Below are 18,375 nucleotides of genomic sequence, written 5' to 3'. Positions count from 1 at the left end.
TACCCAAGGAGATTCAAGTGGGCGGTCAAGGATGAGAGAAGTAGAAGTTTAGTTTTAAAATGATAGGTTTAAAAACTAGACTTCATTCGACTTTTTTGTTTTTATTATAAAAGAAATACGGTCACACTGTAGAAGTTCAGATGGAATAAAGATATGGAGAGGTCTTGTGGCCTGAAGGCAGCTGTAGACAGCCCAACCCATGCCCAATGGGGGGCTTCTTTCCTGGAAGGGTGGACAGAAGGAGGGCTGGCTTCCAGGGCAGGGCTGTGCCACTGACGATACCCAGCATATGATATATTCTCTGTGTCCCCAGCACTGTGGCAGGCATGGTGAGGTCTGCACTCAATAAACGTTTGTAGAATCGGTGAATGGGAGCAGGAAGGCATGAATTCATGAAAAGCAGCCCAAGACACGGTCCCTGCCCTCTAGGAACTTACAAAGGGGCCGTTGAATAGGCATTACAATGACAATAATCGGATGGTGATAATAGTTCCTGCATCAGTGGCTCTGTATGTCTGTGCACACAGCCTGGCAGCCAGGGAAACCAGGGAGGGTTTTTGAAAACTCTGTTTGGTAGCTACGGCCTCTCTTATCTTTATTAATGCCCGGCAAAGCACAAACAGACACACTGCCCCCTTCTTGATAAAACAGGTAAACAGGAGCAGAGCAAAAACTGAGGAGACAGGTTGCCAATGATACCCAGAGCCCACCTGGGTGGTCACAGAAAGGCCAAAGAGAGTGGAGAAAACCCTGCCTCTTAGATATGGAGTTATTCTGATGATGGCTTGAGTCTTTGCTTGTTTGACATAAGTTTCCCAAGCTCTCCAGCCTCCACATACATTAAGTTGATCAGCCACAAGCTCCTTGTCACTTAGAGCTTCTTCTTCTGGTCATCAGGATGGAGAGAACAGGACAGGGGAGAGCTGGGGGCTTGTCTCGTTTGGTTGTCAACACCCTGTGCAACTTTAGTAATGTTCCATATCTTTGACCTGCAACACAGACAGCAGTTTCTGTCCTGCTTCTCTTGCCTGGTGGTTGGACAAAATTCAGGAGCATTGAATTACTGACCTAAAGGCACCTTTTCATCCTTAGGTGTTTTCCGCTTCCATCACGTAAAGGGCTGGGAGGCCGAAGGACCCTCAGTCACAGAGCAGCCCACAGGCCAGGTGTACTGACCTTGTCTGGGCTGTGGTCCCAATCCTCTGCTGTCTCTCACAAGCTGTGGGAAGCAGGCAGCTGCCAGTAGACTGTAGGTACTAGACATGTACAAGGATCTCAGACAGCCATTTACACCTGCAGCTTTGTTAGTCACTGTGCCATTTTAATTCCTCCTCTTATTTCCCTCTGTCAGTCCCAGGCAACCTCCCCTCCTGTTCAAAGAGAAAATCCTTTTTCTCCTTCCCTCCTTTCCGCCCTTCCTCCAACTCTCTCTCCTTCCTTACTCCTTCCCTCCAAATTTCCTTCATTTCTTTTTCTTTTCTTTCTTCTGCTTTCCCTCCTTCCTCCTTTCTTGTCTTCCTTTCCTTTCTTTTCTTTTACTTTTTTTATCCAGGTCAAAATGTGTTTGGGTGACCTTAGGTAGGTGACAAGCAGGTGAGGACACTGACTCCCACCTGCTGGCCAAGATTCCTGATCTATGTGCTCTGAGCCTGCAGGGTGCCTGAGCCCACAATGGCTCATGGGTACTGTATGTGTACTGCCTGGCCACTTATCTGCAAGCCATTTGAAAGGTTGGTATCTCAGTTAGCCTTTACCACTTGAAAAAATTATTTTCTTTTGTGTTAAGATATTATGTATTTTTGGTTAGCCTGCTACAGAAAAGTACCCCGTGTACTTTTATTTCAGAAGTGAATTTGAAAACCCAGCTTATTTCTGAGCTTCTTAGGGGTGAGAAGCAGTCGGTTCAAGCAAAAGTCTTATTGGGTTTCCCAGGTGGTGCAAGTAGTAAAGAATCTGCCTGCCAGTGCAGGAGATGCAAGAGACCTGGATTCAGTCCCTCGGTCGGGAAGATTCCCTGGAGGAGGAAATGGCAACTGACTCCAGTATTCTTGCCTGGAGAATCCCCATAGAGAGAGGAGCCTGGTGGGCTACAGTCTATGGGGTTGTAAAGGGTTGGACACGACTGCAGTGACTTAGCCTGCTTGTTACCTCTGTGGGGCCAAAGATACCCATGTAGACACGGGGCGACCCAGACTCTGGAGATCCAGTCCAATGGCCTGGCCAGAGTTTGGCTTTGAGAGGTGGGGGGTGTGACGCGGGGGTGACTGTGCTCTGCTTGGGCAGCTGATAGGGCAGCAACAGGTGACGCACCACCTTGTGTGTCCTCAGCCTCCCTGAGTCCAGCGCTTCTAGGCTGAGCTCTCCCCCGGCCTTGGCTGCTGGCCTGCAGGCCTACTGCTCCCTTGGTTCTGATCCCCACCTGTTTCTCCAGGCAGGAGCTGCTTCACCAACCATCAAGGAGCTTTGGACAAATGGATCCTGGACTTTAGCCCATCCTTTCCCAGTTGCTTTGTGAAGAGCTGACCATTTTCTGGCACTGGCAGAGGGACAGGAGAGGGTATACATAGCCAGACTTGATGTAGCATTATCTTCTGGGGTCATTTCAGAGATTTTCCAGGGGTTACTTTGAGCCCTACCTGTGACCTGCAAACCCCTGCTTTAAGAATTCCCAAGCTGCAGCTCTACTGTGTTCAGAACAGAAATGAGACAAGGTCTGGATTCTGACTGGTGGCTAACTGAGATACCAATCTTTCAAATGGCTTGTAGATAAGTGGCCAGGCCTCTACAGTACCCATGAGCCACTGTGGGGTCAGGCATCCTGCAGGCTCAGAGCCCACAGATCAGGAATCTTGGCCAGCAAGTGGGAGTCAGTGTCCTCACCAGAGGCCCCAGAAGAATTGCCAGGGTATTCAACACTAAGTGTTGCCTGGGCAGTGAGCAAGTTCAACCTCCTCACTGGAAATTATGAGAAACTTTTAAGCCTGTTTAAAGGATGTGGTTTAGTTCTGCCTAGAATGTAGCATGCAAGTGACCCCTGCTTTACTGGGTGAGCATACACACGTAGACATGCACACAGAAGACATGTATAGACCACGAACACACTGATATGAACAAGGTAAGAAAAGGACACTGGACTCCTAGACATCAGACCAGCCAATCAGAAGAGGCTCCCCAGGCACCAGGATGTTTCTAGAATTCCCTATTTAATTAAAAACAACAGGCTATGTGGGGTGTGGGGAGGTGATATCAAACACTTGTTTCCTATCATTTGTGATTCTGTGAGAGGTTAGCAAAAAGGGCCATTTTGTCCCGTAGGCCCTCCTGTCTTGGCAAAGATGATTTGCATTTGTCCTGAGCAGCCAAGGGAGCTGGACTTCCGGAGACCTGGCAGTGGGCTTTTATATTGTCGATTACTCAGATTTCTTCCCTCTTCATCCAAGCTGAGTTCTGGACCATCCCTGGCCCCCCAGGACCCTGACTCAGGCCAACATTCCTGTGTTGCCTCACCTCTGCAACCTCTCTCTGTAGCCGGGGCACCTAGCCCCTCTGCTCTGCCAGACCCGCACAGGGAGAGAAGCTCCATCAATTTGTGAGGACTGGACCTCTACCAACTAGCTAGTTCCAAAGAGGAATGACACTTGGAGCCTCAAGATTTTCGGTATCTCAATTTAATGCTTTAAAAACTCAAGGATGAAGTAGTGGTGGTATTACATTTGAGCAAATTTGGCCTCCCAAAGCAGGCCTAATCACATAAAAGATGCCCATGGTTGGTGTCCAGAGCCTCGCGTTCCCAGGACCAAGCCTGCCATCCTCATTGGACCTGTGAGCCTCTCACCAAGTGACCCCCATCTTCTAAATCCATCTCATCTCCTTTCACTCTTCTGAATGCGAAGGGGAAGGCAAACTCTTGTTGCCTCAAAATATCCCTCTTCACTTCTGTGCCTCCTCTGGTGTCACCCCCCAGGCCAGGGCCCCCTTCCCTGGTTCAGAGCCCTGTTTGAGCCCACCTGGCCTCAGCATCACTCACACGTGTCATGTGGGGTGGCTTGCAGCCTGGTCCCATCAGCCACTTTTTGGGTTTCTTTGTGTCCCCTGCATCACACCTAGCAGATAAAAATGTCAATGGTTAAATTCAAAATGGAAATTTCAAAGGCTGCCTTAGTTTCCTGAAAGCTCTGAGTAGATTTCCTCACTCAGCCCCACCCCCATCCACCATGTAACAAAGGAATAGAATGACTTCTTTGTTCTTCTGGGACAAACTTTTTTTTAAAAAAATCTTGCTCAGCCTGCCCCTATAAAAGGCTTATCTCCAGGGCTGGTAGGAGACATTTTAATTCCTTCCTGTTTGCTGATCTTTCTCCTCAAGGCCCCTCAGCTCAGGCCCCACCCCGTGCCCCAGGTAAGGTCACCCAGGAGTGTTGGAGTCCATCTATCACCTGACACACTCTCTTTATAGCCACTACAGGCTGGGCATCAGCCACTAGACCATGGGCATTACTTCTGGAACACTTCAAGAGGGTCCACTGTCTCGTCTCATGACCCGCCTCCTTGTCTTATAGGGAGGTGTCCTCTGGCTCATTTGATTTTGTAATTTCTCTTTCTTCATTTTCCATCGGCCTTCTCTTTTCCCAGCCCTTTATGTTAGGAGTGAATTTCGGTAATTCTCATTTTAGAATTTTGCCACATCGTTGGATATTTATGGAGCCCCACAGGTGTCAGGAATCATTACTCTCTTCTGGGAATGTTCCTGATTTAGGCTTTAGCCCTCAGTTCTATTTTGTGCTGATGGATCACCCCAAAGGTTTCAGAAAGTAAGGTGCTGAAAAATGTGTCTGCTGGTCTTGTGAGGGGATTCCTGTATTTTGTAAAATGCAGTGATGAATCACTCATGACAGAGCTTTCTGTTATAAAAATGGTGCCGTGGAATAAATTTTCTTTTTCACCCAGGGTATCTCACGATTTTATTTACTCGTCCTGTCTTGTGGTCCTGGGAAGCCTTGGGGATGTTGTGTGGACAGAAAGCAAGGCTACAGTGGATGTTAAAGGAGAAGATTGGACTTCTCATGCTTCTGGGAGCAGCTGGAGAAGTGAAGATTTGGAAGGGGGCTTGGATAATCAGAGATGCTTTAACCAGTCAATCTGAAAAGACAAGCACAACCTATCACTGAAGAGTGATTGTGATGGAGGAGTTCCAGAAGAGATCTAGGGGAAGCTGTTTCTGTGTCACCTCCGCTCTGGACATCCAATCTGGTTCTTGGTCAGCAGGGCTGAGCATCTGGAAGATGCACTGGACAAAGGCACAGAACCAAGACAAGCTGAGCCTCACCAGGTAGTTCTGTCTGTTGTCATGCCTGTTTTATCCAACACTTTGGTGATGGCCATTGCTTTGCTTCTGCAGCTCTAACCTTGTGTGCATGTCCATTTGGGCCAACTCTAACCCAGAACAATGTAGGAGAAGGCATTCTGGAGATAATTATCAGGTAAACTGAGCTGACACAGCATGAAATAGCGGAGCCCAGGCAGAGAAGAGGGCCTTTGCTGACAGGAGCCAGTGGAGAAGACAAGAGCGTGGAGAAGGGCACCAGCAAGTTAGTATGGAGATGGGGGTTCGCTGGTCTGAGGCAGTGGAGCAAAGCCAAGGCCATGGGTCTTGACATGACATGTCTCCCCCTTTGGTGAGTGGAGCTCATGGAGGGCTACGGTTCAGGCTGACAGCTGGAAGGCAAGTGTCGCATGTTGACTGCTAGTGGTTTCTACTGTGAGACAGATCAATAGAAATAGATCCTTGGGGGGGGGGGTGACTCAAGGAGGACCCCTGGGAATGTCAGACCCCCTAAGTATCCCATCCCCACTTGCCCCACTCTGTGCCCTTGGTTTTCACACCCGAACCCTAGGCACCTGCCTCCCAACTTGGGAAGATTAATCAAGATGCAGAGGTGGCTTTAGTGGTGGCTGTCATAATTATACCTCTTATTTTGGAGGCACTTAAAGAGACAGATCTATAACTTTCCCAAGGCACTGTCCACTGACAAAGCTGGAACTCAAACCCACAGGTCCTTATTCAAAGTCCAAGGCTCTGTCCATTTCACCAGGTCCAAGTGTGACAGAAATTGTCATGTTCTGTCTGTTGCTTCCCTAAGCAACAGAAGAGTCACTCCAGTTTTCCAGCAGGGTTTAAAACTGGTTTTCTGGTGTTGAGAATGTATTACTCTGATTTTATCCATATTTTTCTTTTCATGCACTTTGCAAATAGGCCAATGACAGTATCCCAGTGAGAAAAAGAAAGCTTCCTTGGGCTGAATGAGATGTCAAGTCCAAGCCTATGGCTCAGCCTCCAGGGCTGACTGACCCTAAGAAGAGAGGGTCAAGGCCCAGGTCACTACTCCAGAGCTCTCCACAGTGCAGGTGAAAATGGTGGCCATTTCAAAGTTGACATAAAAACTATGGCTTTGGGCTTCTCAACATCATCTTCACACACCTCCCTGGCCTCTTTACACTCCTCCTTCCCTGAAATTTTCCCTGTCTGGGTATCCTGGGCCCTCTTGCTTTACTGACGTCTCTGATCACAGAGGAAACACTTTCACACCAAGGTCATAGAGACAGGCAGAATTTGGGTGCTTAGAAAAGATAGCTGTAGGTATAGAGGTTATAGGACATATATCTGTTATATAGGACAGAGAGGTTACATTCAGGTGATTCAAGTTTCCTCAAATTTCCCTCTGGTTTCTTCAATGGCAAGAATGACTCTTCCAGGCACCAGGGCTACAGTGAGGTGGGGAAAGCAGAGGCCACCCCAAGCTGGGTGAGCTGGAGCTTCACCAAGTCCCTGTTGAGCTACAGAAGGCTGCAGAACTTGGTCCAAAGATGCATCTTCAGCTTGACTTTCTCTGGCATCCTCCTGGGGAAACTTTTGGCAAATGAAGAGGCCAGGGATGGAGTGCCCAGGAGGGGATGATGGTGTCTGAGGACAGCTCTAAATGAAGCAGTTATTTGCAGAGGAAAGGTGTTCATAGTTCATAATTTATGTCCATAGTAACACGTGGTCAACTGGACAGCTGTTTCTGGGCCCTTGATACTAAAAAAGGGAAAGAAAAAAGCTTTGCCTGTGAAAACAGCATGAGCAAAACATCTGTTGGGCATGCAGAGGGCCCGCAGGGTGGGGAACAAGTAGGTCTGCAAACAAGGATGGAGCAGGTGGCGCCAGGCAGCCTGGAAACTTGGGGTCTCCTCACCACCCACGTTCCAAGTGAGGACAGAGGCCACATGGGAAAGGCAGCTGCCACCGTCAAGAGGGTGAGAGGCCCATCAATGAGCCAGTGCAGCACCAGGCCCTCTCGCTGAAGACGAATGAGGCTGCCAAGCATCCCCTGGGCCTTCCAGCCACTGAGGGCCCCTGTGGAAGATGAGTGGCTGGGGCCTCCCCGGCGGGCAGGTGTTCTCTAGAAACTCCCAGCATTTCACTGCCAAGGCCACCTGCCTGCAAAACCATGACTCATGCCAGCAAGGATCTGAGGCTTCAGCTCCACTCGTGTGCCTGGCGGCTGCTTGTCCCCTTTGAATAGAGAAGCTTCCATCTCTTGGTGTCTGGGATGCTCCCTCAACCGATCAAAGAGGGACCTCTCTTCTGTAGAAGAGATGGGAAGGACAACTATCACAGTTTCTGATGTTTGGGGAGATTTTCATTTTCCAAAACATGTTCATGCCCCCTTCTTGGGCAGCTGTCATGAGCCCCACTGACCATGGGAGAAGTCGAGGGTCAGAGCTGTACAGTGAACTCATGAGAGAGCCCAGGAGGTCTGGCCCCTGGCAGACTCCCATCCTCCAGTGTGCTGTCTACAGGACTCTGAGCCCTATTCAGCTCTGTGAGTCTCCATCTCCTGGGCTGTCTGGTGGAGGTGATAATCACCTACTTCATAGAATTTTTGTGAGCTCTAAGAATTAATTGTAAAGCTTGTAGAGTTGTTCTTAGCACCAGTAAGAGCCCAGTAAATATTAACAGTTTTTACTGTCCATGTCCCTTTCACCCTTCTCTGTCAAGCTTTCCAAAGGTCTCCACTGTGAGCCCACCAACCCTACTCACCTTTGTAAACCTATGTCTAAGGCAATAGCAGCTCTGCTTCATGTGCTGCAGCGTTTGGAGGTTTCCACAACCAACAGTGTCTCCTTCATGACACTAGACCTAGATCCTTTGTCCCTCCCACCCCTGTTCTCCTGAATCCTCCCTTGTCCATAGTGAACGTACTTAGGGACATGTGTTCCCACCAACGCCTTGTGGGTAAAACAACGAGACATCTTGAGGCCATTTACTAAAGCCTAGTCTATAGAATGAGCCTGAATCTTGCAATAGGTTCAGAGCAATGATGTCTTTGCTTGAGCTGCCATAACAAAATGCCAGAGACTTGGTAGTTTGGACATCAGACAGGTATTTCTCACAGTTCTGGAGGCTCGAAAGTGCAAGATCAAAGTGTTGGCAGATTCTGTGTCTGAATGCTATCTTCCTGGCTTTCAGTATTCTCATGTAGGAGAGAAGCAGAGAGAGAAGGAGAGAGAGAAAGCAAGGTTTCCAATCTCTTCTTACAGGGACACTAATCCCATCATGGGGACCCCATCCTCATGACCTCATTTAAACCTAATTATTTCCCCAAGTGAAAGTCGCTCCGTTTGCCTGACTCCTTGTGACCCTATGGACTGTAGCCCACCAGGCTTCTCCTTCCATGAAATTATCCAGGCCAGAATACTGGAGTGGGTAGCCATTCCCTTCGCCAGAGGATCTTCCCAACCCAGGGATCAAACCCAGGTCTTCCGCATTGCAGGCAGATTCTTTACTGTCTGAACCACCAGGAAAACCCTCCTTCTAAATACCATAATCTTGGGGATTAGGGCACCAACTGGTGAGTTTTAGGAGAGCATGAATACTCAGTTCATAAGTAAGAATTATCTTCATCTAAAACACAGAACATAGCCCATGCATTTGCTCCATGAGGTGTTCTTATCACTGGAGATGGAAATACACACTCTGGCTGAGTGTAGAGATGACAGAAGACCCTCCTTGTCCATGCCGGGCTCTCAATGACCTAGCTGGAGGGAGTGATCAATATCTTCTAAACAGATGCATCATTTGGTTCTGGTCCACACCAAGCAGTGACTGTAATCACATACTTCTGAAGTGTTCATGACATTCTCCCCTCACTCGTGTAAAAGCCTTCAAGAGTCTCATGCAGAAGCAAAGGGTTTTTCCATCATGGCTTGGGGACTGTGATGACTAAGCAGGTGGGTAGGTTCAGTAATCAGTTCAGTTCAGTCGCTCAGTCATGTCCGATTCTTTGCAGCCCCATAAACCGCAGCATGCCAGGCCTCCCTGTCCATCACCAACTCCTGGAGTCCACCCAAACCCATGTCCTTTGAGTTGGTGATGCCATTCAACCATCTCATCCTCTGTCATCCTCTTCTCCTCCTGCCCTCAATCTTTCCCAACATCAGAGTCTTTTCAAATGAGTCAACTCTTCACATCAGGTGGCCAAAGTATTGGAGTTTCAGCTTCAACATCAGTCCTTCCAATAAACACCCAGGACTGATCTCCTTTAGGATGGACTGGTTGGATCTCCTTGCAGTCCAAGGGACTCTCAAGAGTCTTATCCAACACCATAGTTCAAAACCATCAATTCTTCAGCCCTCAGCTTTCTTTATAGTCCAACTCTCACATCCATACATGACCACTGGAAAAACCATAGCTTTGACTAGACAGACCTTTGTTGACAAAGTAATGTCTCTGCTTTTTAATATGCTGTCTAGGTTGGTCATAACTTCCTTTCTAAGGAATAAGCATCTTTTAATTTCATGGCTGCAATCACCATCTGTATAGCAGAGGGGTAGACTTATTTTTAATGATTTTCCCCCCACCCTAGGATTATATAATGAATGTTTTCAAATGCAAAGAAGGGTTAAGGCTCTGTGCTTCCACTGCAGGGAGCATGGGTTTGATCCCTGGTCAGGGAACTAAGATCCCATGTGCCACCCTATGTAGCCAAGAAAAAAAAAAAATTCAAATGCAAAGAGTTGGGATGAGCTTTTCTGTGAATACCCACATGCCCACCACCCAGATCCCACAACCATTGACTTTCCCTTTTCTCTTCCTACATGCCCTCTATCTACCCACCATTGTTCTTGATGCATTTCAAAGTAAGTTGTACACATCCATACATTTCACCCCTAAACACATTAGCATGCATTTTATTGTGACTAGAGTTCACTATTCTTTTGAAGTTTTTTAAGATAAAAGTTTAACCTGTGGTGAGAGGCACTGACCTTGTATTTACCATATGCTGAATTTGGCTAAATGCAGACATCTGTGTGAGCCAAGTCCCTGACAAGATGGAACAGTTCTAGCAACCCAGAGAGTTCTCTCCTGCCTCATCCCAGTCTACCTTGTTGTGCCTCATTTCCCAAGGCCATCACTATTAAGTTTTGACCAGAGCTTAGTTTTTTTCTGCTTTAGAACTTTATGTAGTTGGAATCACACAATATGTAGTCTTTCAAGCCAGATTTCTTTCATGCAGTTTAATGTCTGTGGGTCATTCATGTTCCTACATGTGTCAACGGTCCCTTCTTCCTCATTGCTGTATAGTATCCCATGGCTTAGATTTACCATGTTTATTGCTTCATTTGCTGGTGGACAACATAGGCTATCCCAGTCTGCTGTTATGAACAGGTTAGTGGTTTTAGGTTTATCTTAAGGTTCCTAAGAGAAGACTCTGGAGAAGACTTGAGAGTCCCTTGGATAGCAAGGAGATCAAACCAATCCTAAAGGAAATCAACACTGAATATTCATCTGAAGGACTGATACTGAAGATGAAGTTCCAATATTTTGGCCACCTGATGTGAAGAGCCAGCTCATTGGAAAAGACCCTGATTATGGGGAAAATTGAAGGCAGGAGGAGAAGGAGATGACAGAAGATGAGGTGGCTGAATGGGATCACTGATTCAATGGACAGGAACTTGAGCAAACTCTGGGAGATGGTGAAGGACAGAGGGGCTTGGCATGCTGTAGTCCTTGGGGTTGCAAACAGTCAGACACAACTTAGTGACTGAACAACAACATAAGCATCCTAATGGTTAATAAACACCCACCAAACCCCACCACAGTTTACACTTTCAAATCTTGTTGTGGCATGAAATGATTCAAAATGTATGTTTTGTGTTTGAAACACTGCTCTGGGGACGAAGTGAGATCGGGAATAAGAAATTATCCTCCACTTGACTATTGAGGGAGAAAATGAGTGCCCCTAAGAAGTCCTGCAAAAAAAGGCACAAAAGTATGCTTTCTTTGTGCTTTTTTTTTAATAACTAGGGGAAATGAAGTCTTACTTGTTACCTGATTTCTTAAATAATTTTATTAATTTATTTTTCGCTATACTGACTCTTCATTTCTGCGTGGGCTTTTCGCTAGTTGGGGAGAGCAGAGGCTACTCCACTTGCAGTGTGTGGGCTTCTCATGCAGTGACTTCTCTTCAGAGCATGGGTTCTAGAGCATGGGCTTAATATTTGCAGTCCACTGGCTTAGTTGCTCCACTGCATGTGGGATCTTCCTAGACCAGGGATTGAACTCGTGTTTCCTGCATTGGCAGGCAGGTTAGATTCTTTATCATTGAGCCATCAGGGAAGACTTAGCTGATTTTTTTTTTTTTTTGGGCAATGAGAATAAAATATCAGATGATTTTCCAAAATCATGAGTGGAGATCTGAACGCTGTCAGGTCCCTCTGCTTTGGGGGTCCATACTTAAGTCCACAGACAAGGCAGACTCCACTGTGCTAGATCAGGGGAGGCATCACAGGGAGTCCTTCCAGGGCAGACCTTATCTGCAGCTTGTGTCCCTGCCCAAGCATCTCCCACTCAGTGTCCCAGCACGGAGGGGCAGGCCACTCCTTGTACCCAGTAGGAACTATCTGGAAGGCCTACCCTTGGGGACAGCTAAGGTTTTGAGGTGATCTTTTTGCCCAAGTGTGGAGCTTGCTCCCTAATAAACATCCTGCTAGTTTCCAGCTCAGTGTCTGCTTCCCAAAGAACCCAACCTGTGATGTCTTTGTAGCCAGATTTATCCCTGACAATCCCATCAGAAGAGGTCTCCCTGCAGACTGACATTGTTCCTTTCGGTGGTTGCAAGGGGCCAGGCTTTGGGACAGATAAAGGGTCTTCAGCTGACCTGGAGCATAGGGAGATACGGCGGTTTGCCTTACGAGGCCACTGTGTATTCAGAATGGCTTTCCAAAACCCAACGTAAGATAAGTACATCCCAAGAGGTACACAGACTTGGGGGTGGGGGCAGGAAAATGCAGGTTCCCCCCAACTTGCCGAGAGTGCGATCTTGGGGGTAGAAGGGGGGGCAGTGCTGCAGTCTTGACCTCGTCTCCCTCCTCACTGCCCTAAATACACACCCGAATCTGCTTAATTCCACGCTGCTCCAGGAGCAGAAGGACTTTTTTTTACTCTCCTTCTCTTGTGCTCAAGATCAGTCCAGAGAGGACACAGGGAAGAAAATATTCTCCTGGAACAGACTGCCAGCCTTTCAAACACCTTCAGGCTGTTAGATTCCAATGTGGGGCAACCCAAACACCTGTTTCCTAGGATTTCATGTTTCCTAGATTTCATGTTTCCCGTGGGTTTTAATTCACTCAGTTTTTAATGGGAATGTGTATAGGACTAGGATAATTTTTCTTTCTGCAAAGCTGTTGGTAATGTGATATTGATGCAGAAACTCCAATCCTTTGGCCACCTGATGATAAGAGCCAACTTATTGGCAAAGACTCTGATTCTGGGACAGATTGAAGGCAGGAGGAAAAGGGGACAATAGAAGGTGAGATGGTTGGGTGGCATCACCAACTCAATGGATATGAGTTTGAGCAAATGCCAGGAGACAGTGAAGGACGAGGAAACCTGACGTGCTGCAGTCCATGGGGATCATAAAGAGTCAGATACGACTGAGTGATTGAACAATTGTAACTTTGAATATTACTGAAAACAGGAATACACAGGGAAGAGTATATAAAACTGAGAATAGTGGGGGTGGGAGGAGGAACAGAAGTCATCAAAGTGGAGCCCCCAGAGCAGCCCCACCTATGGTTCTTCTCTTACACTCAGCGTCTCCTAGTGGGTGGGCTGAGACGCAGATGCCTGGGCCCCTGCAAGAGTTTCTGATTGAGTAGGTCTTGGGTAGACTTTGGCAACCTGTATTCCTGAGAAGTTTTAGGCGATGCTGCTGCTGCTGCCTGTGCAGGGACCACGCTCTGAGACTCTACCTCACACACTCAGCCCTCCTGGCTGCACCAACCTCTCCCCTTGATGACCCCAAAATCCCCCAACTCTGTTGGGCAGGACAGGGAGCAGGCTTGAGTTGCTGCAAGGGGCTTGGATTCATTGAGCAGAGCATAGAAAAGTGACCTTGCAAAGAGAAGCATCAGGACTCTAAACGTGCTACAAACACAAATAAATAAATGCGTTTACTCCACTTCTTGAATCTTCATTCCAAAACAAGCGCAGCCAAGCCAGGAGAGCTCCCCAAATTCTGGGCAAATCACTCTACTGGAGAAGCTCACCATCCACATGGACACATGCAAACCCTTGGCAGTGGACCCTCCCAGAGCTGACCATGGCTTTCCTGGGGGCTCAAGTGGTAAAGAATCTGCCTACGATGCAGGAGTCGCAGGAGACATGGGTTCAATCCCTGGGTCAGGAATGGCTGCCCACTCCAGTGTTCTTGTCTAGAGAATGCCATGGACAGAGGAGCCTGGCAGGCTACAGACCACGGGATCACAAAAGCTTGGACACAACTGAGTGAATTTCAGTTATAAGACTTATGAGATTGGACATCTGGGTCTTTGGAAGACTATCTCTCCCTACTCAAGTATGCTTGCATAGCAAACAAAAGGCACCAGAGAGAACTGTAGCTGCTCTAAGAAGTGGCATCTGTCTACCCCATGTTTAATGGTGTTCATGCCTAGGGTTCTGCTGATAAGCTGCGTTGACCTCAGTCGGCTCCAAGTGTCAGCCTCCCTTCTCTTCTCTCTACTTTAGCTTCAGCGAAGTCTGTCCTGGCTGTAGACTCCTGCCTCTCATCCCTTGGCCTCTCAGAGGTTGTTTGTACCCCGAGGATTCAATGAAAGGCAGGAGTTGGTGGGCAGATAACCCGGTACCCTCTTGGGTTAAGATGCAGGCTTCATGGTGGTAGCCTGACCACTAACACATGCTCCCTTATCTTTTACTTCTCTTCTCACCCTGTTTCCTGGAATCACATTCCAAATACACTATCTGTACTCTTGCATCGCATTTAGGGTGAACTAAGATTTCTGTCTCCACCCCCACAGGAGATAAAACAACACACACTACAGATCCATCTTTCTCTCTGGATTGAATCCACTTCAGCAATGACAGGAAAATGTCACTGTCAGTTAATATCAATATATCAACACCAAGGCATCATTTGACCTCCACCATCTTCCCCAAATGACCATTTAATTTCTGATAGCATCTTAATTCAGATAATTTTGCCTCTAAAATAACAGCATATTTTTCTCTTATGCCCCTTGCATGCATTGAAATATATTTGAATGAATGCATGCCTAGATAACAGCTTTGCCTCTTGCAAAACCAAAGATTATATTCTAGACCAACTGTATATAGTAGGGGCTTCTCCTGTGCCTCAGCGGTAAAGAATCTGCCTGCAATGCAGGAGACGTGGGTTCAATCCCTGGGTCGGGGAGATCTCTGGAACAGAGCACAGCAACCCACACCAGTATTTTTGCTTGGAGAATTCAATGGACAGAGGAGCCTGGCAGGTTCCAGTCCATGGGGTCACAAAGAGTCAGACACAACTGAAACAACTTAGCATGCACACATGTATATAGTAGAGGAAAAAAGATGGATTTTTATAATAACGTCAACTCTAACTTTACCCACAAAACGGTGGCTGATGAGCCTGGGATGAAATGAACAAAGTAGGATGTGAAGCTTGGCTGTGTTCGCTGGACAAAGAGCATTTTAAAAAGGGAAGGCTGATTAAATAATACCACAGTCCCTGCTCATTACGTTAAAACTGATAACACTATTTGAATTGGATGCCCTCCACATTCTAACATCCACATGTTCTGAAATCACCTGCTTTTCCACACTGTAGAGGGTTCTCAGATCTGGGGCAAAACTCCACTAAGATGTCAGGACTTGGGCGTTTCATCCTGTGGCAGTTAAGTGCTGCCCACTTTTTTCTCTGGTGCTGGATTTATTTGTGCTGTGTGACTCTCCTCCTGAGTTGGTTCTTCACAGCTGGAACCACATTGTCTCCACTTGTATTACCTCCAGAGCCAAGAACTTTGTAGTACATAGTAGGTGACCAAGAAGCTTGAGCAGGGTTAAACAATTTCCTTGAGTAAAGCCAGGTTGAAAATGCAGAGTGCAAAGTGCAAAAGCAAAACAAACAAACAAATAAACAACAAAAACAAGGACTTAGTCTATCCTAAGACATGGGTTGCACAATCTAATCCTTCTGGGATTTGAATCATCCCAATCATTCATCTGTAGTTACAGTTCCAAGGTGACGAAGTAAAAGCCAGTCAACTTTCACTTCCTCATCTATTAAAAAAAAAAAAGATGGCAATAAAATTTGTCATTCTCCAGTATGCCCTAGATGTTATAAAGATCAATTGGATAAAATCTTTAAAGGTATTTTGACTCTTCCCAAAGGAGACACAGGCACACACAGGAGGACCACTTTTTGAGGTTAATTTCTTTACTGAGCATGTCTTCATGTGCGATCAACTGCCATCAGCAAGATTTTCAGGTGCTCAAATTCCTTGAAAAAAGTTCTGCTTTTCAATGGCCCCAACCTTAAAAATCTCTGCTCATTTGTAAGCCAGACTTCAAAGATGGACTTTTGATTTGCTTGTTTTCAATTGTTCCTAAAGGACAATGGGACATTCATGGTTTATATCATGTTTTCAAGGGGGTTGGCAAAGTGACTTGACTGCATGAATCCAAAGGACATTCTCGGCAAGCTGAAGGCAAAAGCAGGAATCTGGGGAGGTTTGAATATTTCTATACCTGGGAAGGGGCAGCCTCACAGAGTCAGAAAAAAGCAGGTAGCCAGGGGGTCTTAACCTGGTTTGCATTTACCCTAACTCCAGTCCAGTCCTTCGGCATACAAGCTACTTACTTTCACAGTTGTTAAGATGGGATTTTCCATTTAAAAAAAATTGTCAAGGACACTTGTATTTTAGTTGCTGTGACGGAAATACCAGAATATACTTATACAGGTGAGTCTCTAAGCTAAGTTTTGGGACTATTATGCCCCTTGCTGTTATACCAAAATAGGCCACCCCTGGCCCACATTAAAGCAAACGAAAAACATCCTCAGTTTAGTTTTGTGCGTGTGTGTTTTTCTGGTTGCAGGGAGAGATGACTTGTGGGGTGGGGAGGATCATGGTCTTTTCTAATCATGCCTCTCCCAACCCTGGGGCTCCCATGGGCCTCGAGGTGGGTGTCCAGGAATCAGCCCAAGGGGTGCACTGGGGGCTTGGGGTGGAGGGCAGCGTGCAGGTTGGTCTCAAGCCTGCGAGCACAGCAAGGGGAGCCGGGCTCTTTAGTACCTGGCTGCGACCCAGCACCCCCCATGGCAAACACGGCTATCAAAGCGCTGTCAGCACTCCGGGCTGGACAAAGAGAGGCGCATTAATGATTAACTCTGCTAAAAGCTCCGCTTTTGTATTCCCATGGTGCCGGCCGATCTGGCTGCCATGTGACCGGCCGGGCCATTTTCTCGCAGATCGGGGAAAGCTGGTGTGCAAACACAGGTGGTGGCGTGTCGCCCGGCTGTCAGGGACAACGGCGGCCAGCGGCAGCTATGCTGCCCAGCGAGCTGCTCTGTTTGCTTGCACGTTTGCTTCCTGGGTGCTCTTCCTCTCCAAGTCGAATGCCACTTTGCACTCATTTTCAGCTCAGAAGCATGAAAAACCAGGGAAGTTCCCCTCGCAAAAATGGGCAAGGCAGCCACACTGCAACTTGTCCTTTGAACCCCCGTAAGGTTTGGCGCCAGATGCATGGCCCGAGAAACTCGTTCCAACCTCCCAGGTCTTTAACTCCCTGTAAGAGTGAACTTGCTCTGCGCAGAGGGAATGATGTGAGTGATCCTGACCCAAGAGAGGGCACCACAGTGATGTCCTAGGGCTGCCAGCGTGGCCCCTGGCTGGGCACCCTGGGTCGTGGGACCTGGAGTGACCCGGCTGTTTGGACTCGACCCTGGCACTTACAACCACTGGACAGGTGGTACAAGGACAGGGTGACCTTGCCTGGTCCTGGTTTAGAGTCAAGTTCCCTCTAGTGGCATTATTTGTTGAAATGCATGCATTTCTTCCTTGGCCTACATCAGACTTCCTTTTTCCTGTTCAAATATTTATATGTGTGTATTTTTGCACGCGGCTTCAACTGCTCGCAATCACACTAGCGGCCATAAAGCACAGATTATCAGCGCGAGGTGATAAAGGCCCTTTGAGTCAACATCAGAAATGAACAGAAAATGAAATAAAGTTATAAAAAGAGGACAGCATAAATGTCTACAAAGAGGATATCAGTTTGCAGATATTTAAGCAATTAGCTACCATAGGAAAGACATTTTATCCAAACTAACAGTACCGCTAAAATGATTACCAGTGTTTGATATTTCAATATAGCACTCTGCCGGATTCCCAGTTCAGGGGAGGAAAAAAAAAAGCCATGTGAGGTTTTTCTACTTGAATGCTGTTCGGAGTTGGTGAATGCCAGCTCAAACACAGCTGCCGAGCTAGGGTGTGGGGTGGGGTGGGGTGGGGTGTGGGGCGCTACTTTCCACGGAATGAATGGGAGCAGCCTATAGTCCCCGCATGGCCCCACCAGGCTACTGCCATTTGTTGGTGGTGTTTGTTGGGAGGCAGGGTGGTGTTTATTTTGTATACTTCCCCATTGTTCCTAAACTTGATTTTTTTTTTTTTTTTCAGAGAACGATAGGGTTGCAGGTCCCCACTCGGTGCAAGCACCCAGTGTGGGTTTCAAAGTCAGCAAACAATTTTAGGAAATGATTCACCTTTTTTTCAGCTGATAAATAATTGGTTTTCCCTCGCAAAGGCTTGCACGCAGTTGATATCACCGTTGCCTGAATTACTCAGGACCCAGGAATTATAGTCAAACAAAAACCCTCCAGTTGTCAAACCAGAAATAAATGACTATAAGGAGCACTTTGTAAAACTGGCACAGAGGCAGATTTTTATGGGAGCCGAATGGAAAAACCAGCTATTGGCCTATTCCCAAAGGCTTTTCCTCTCTTTATGTTATTTAATGATCATTGCATTTTTAAATTC

The sequence above is a fragment of the Bubalus kerabau genome, chromosome 13 (assembly GCF_029407905.1).
Source record: "Bubalus kerabau isolate K-KA32 ecotype Philippines breed swamp buffalo chromosome 13, PCC_UOA_SB_1v2, whole genome shotgun sequence".
Taxonomy (NCBI): Eukaryota; Metazoa; Chordata; class Mammalia; order Artiodactyla; family Bovidae; genus Bubalus; species Bubalus kerabau.
Note: the sequence above shows the minus strand (reverse complement) of the source record.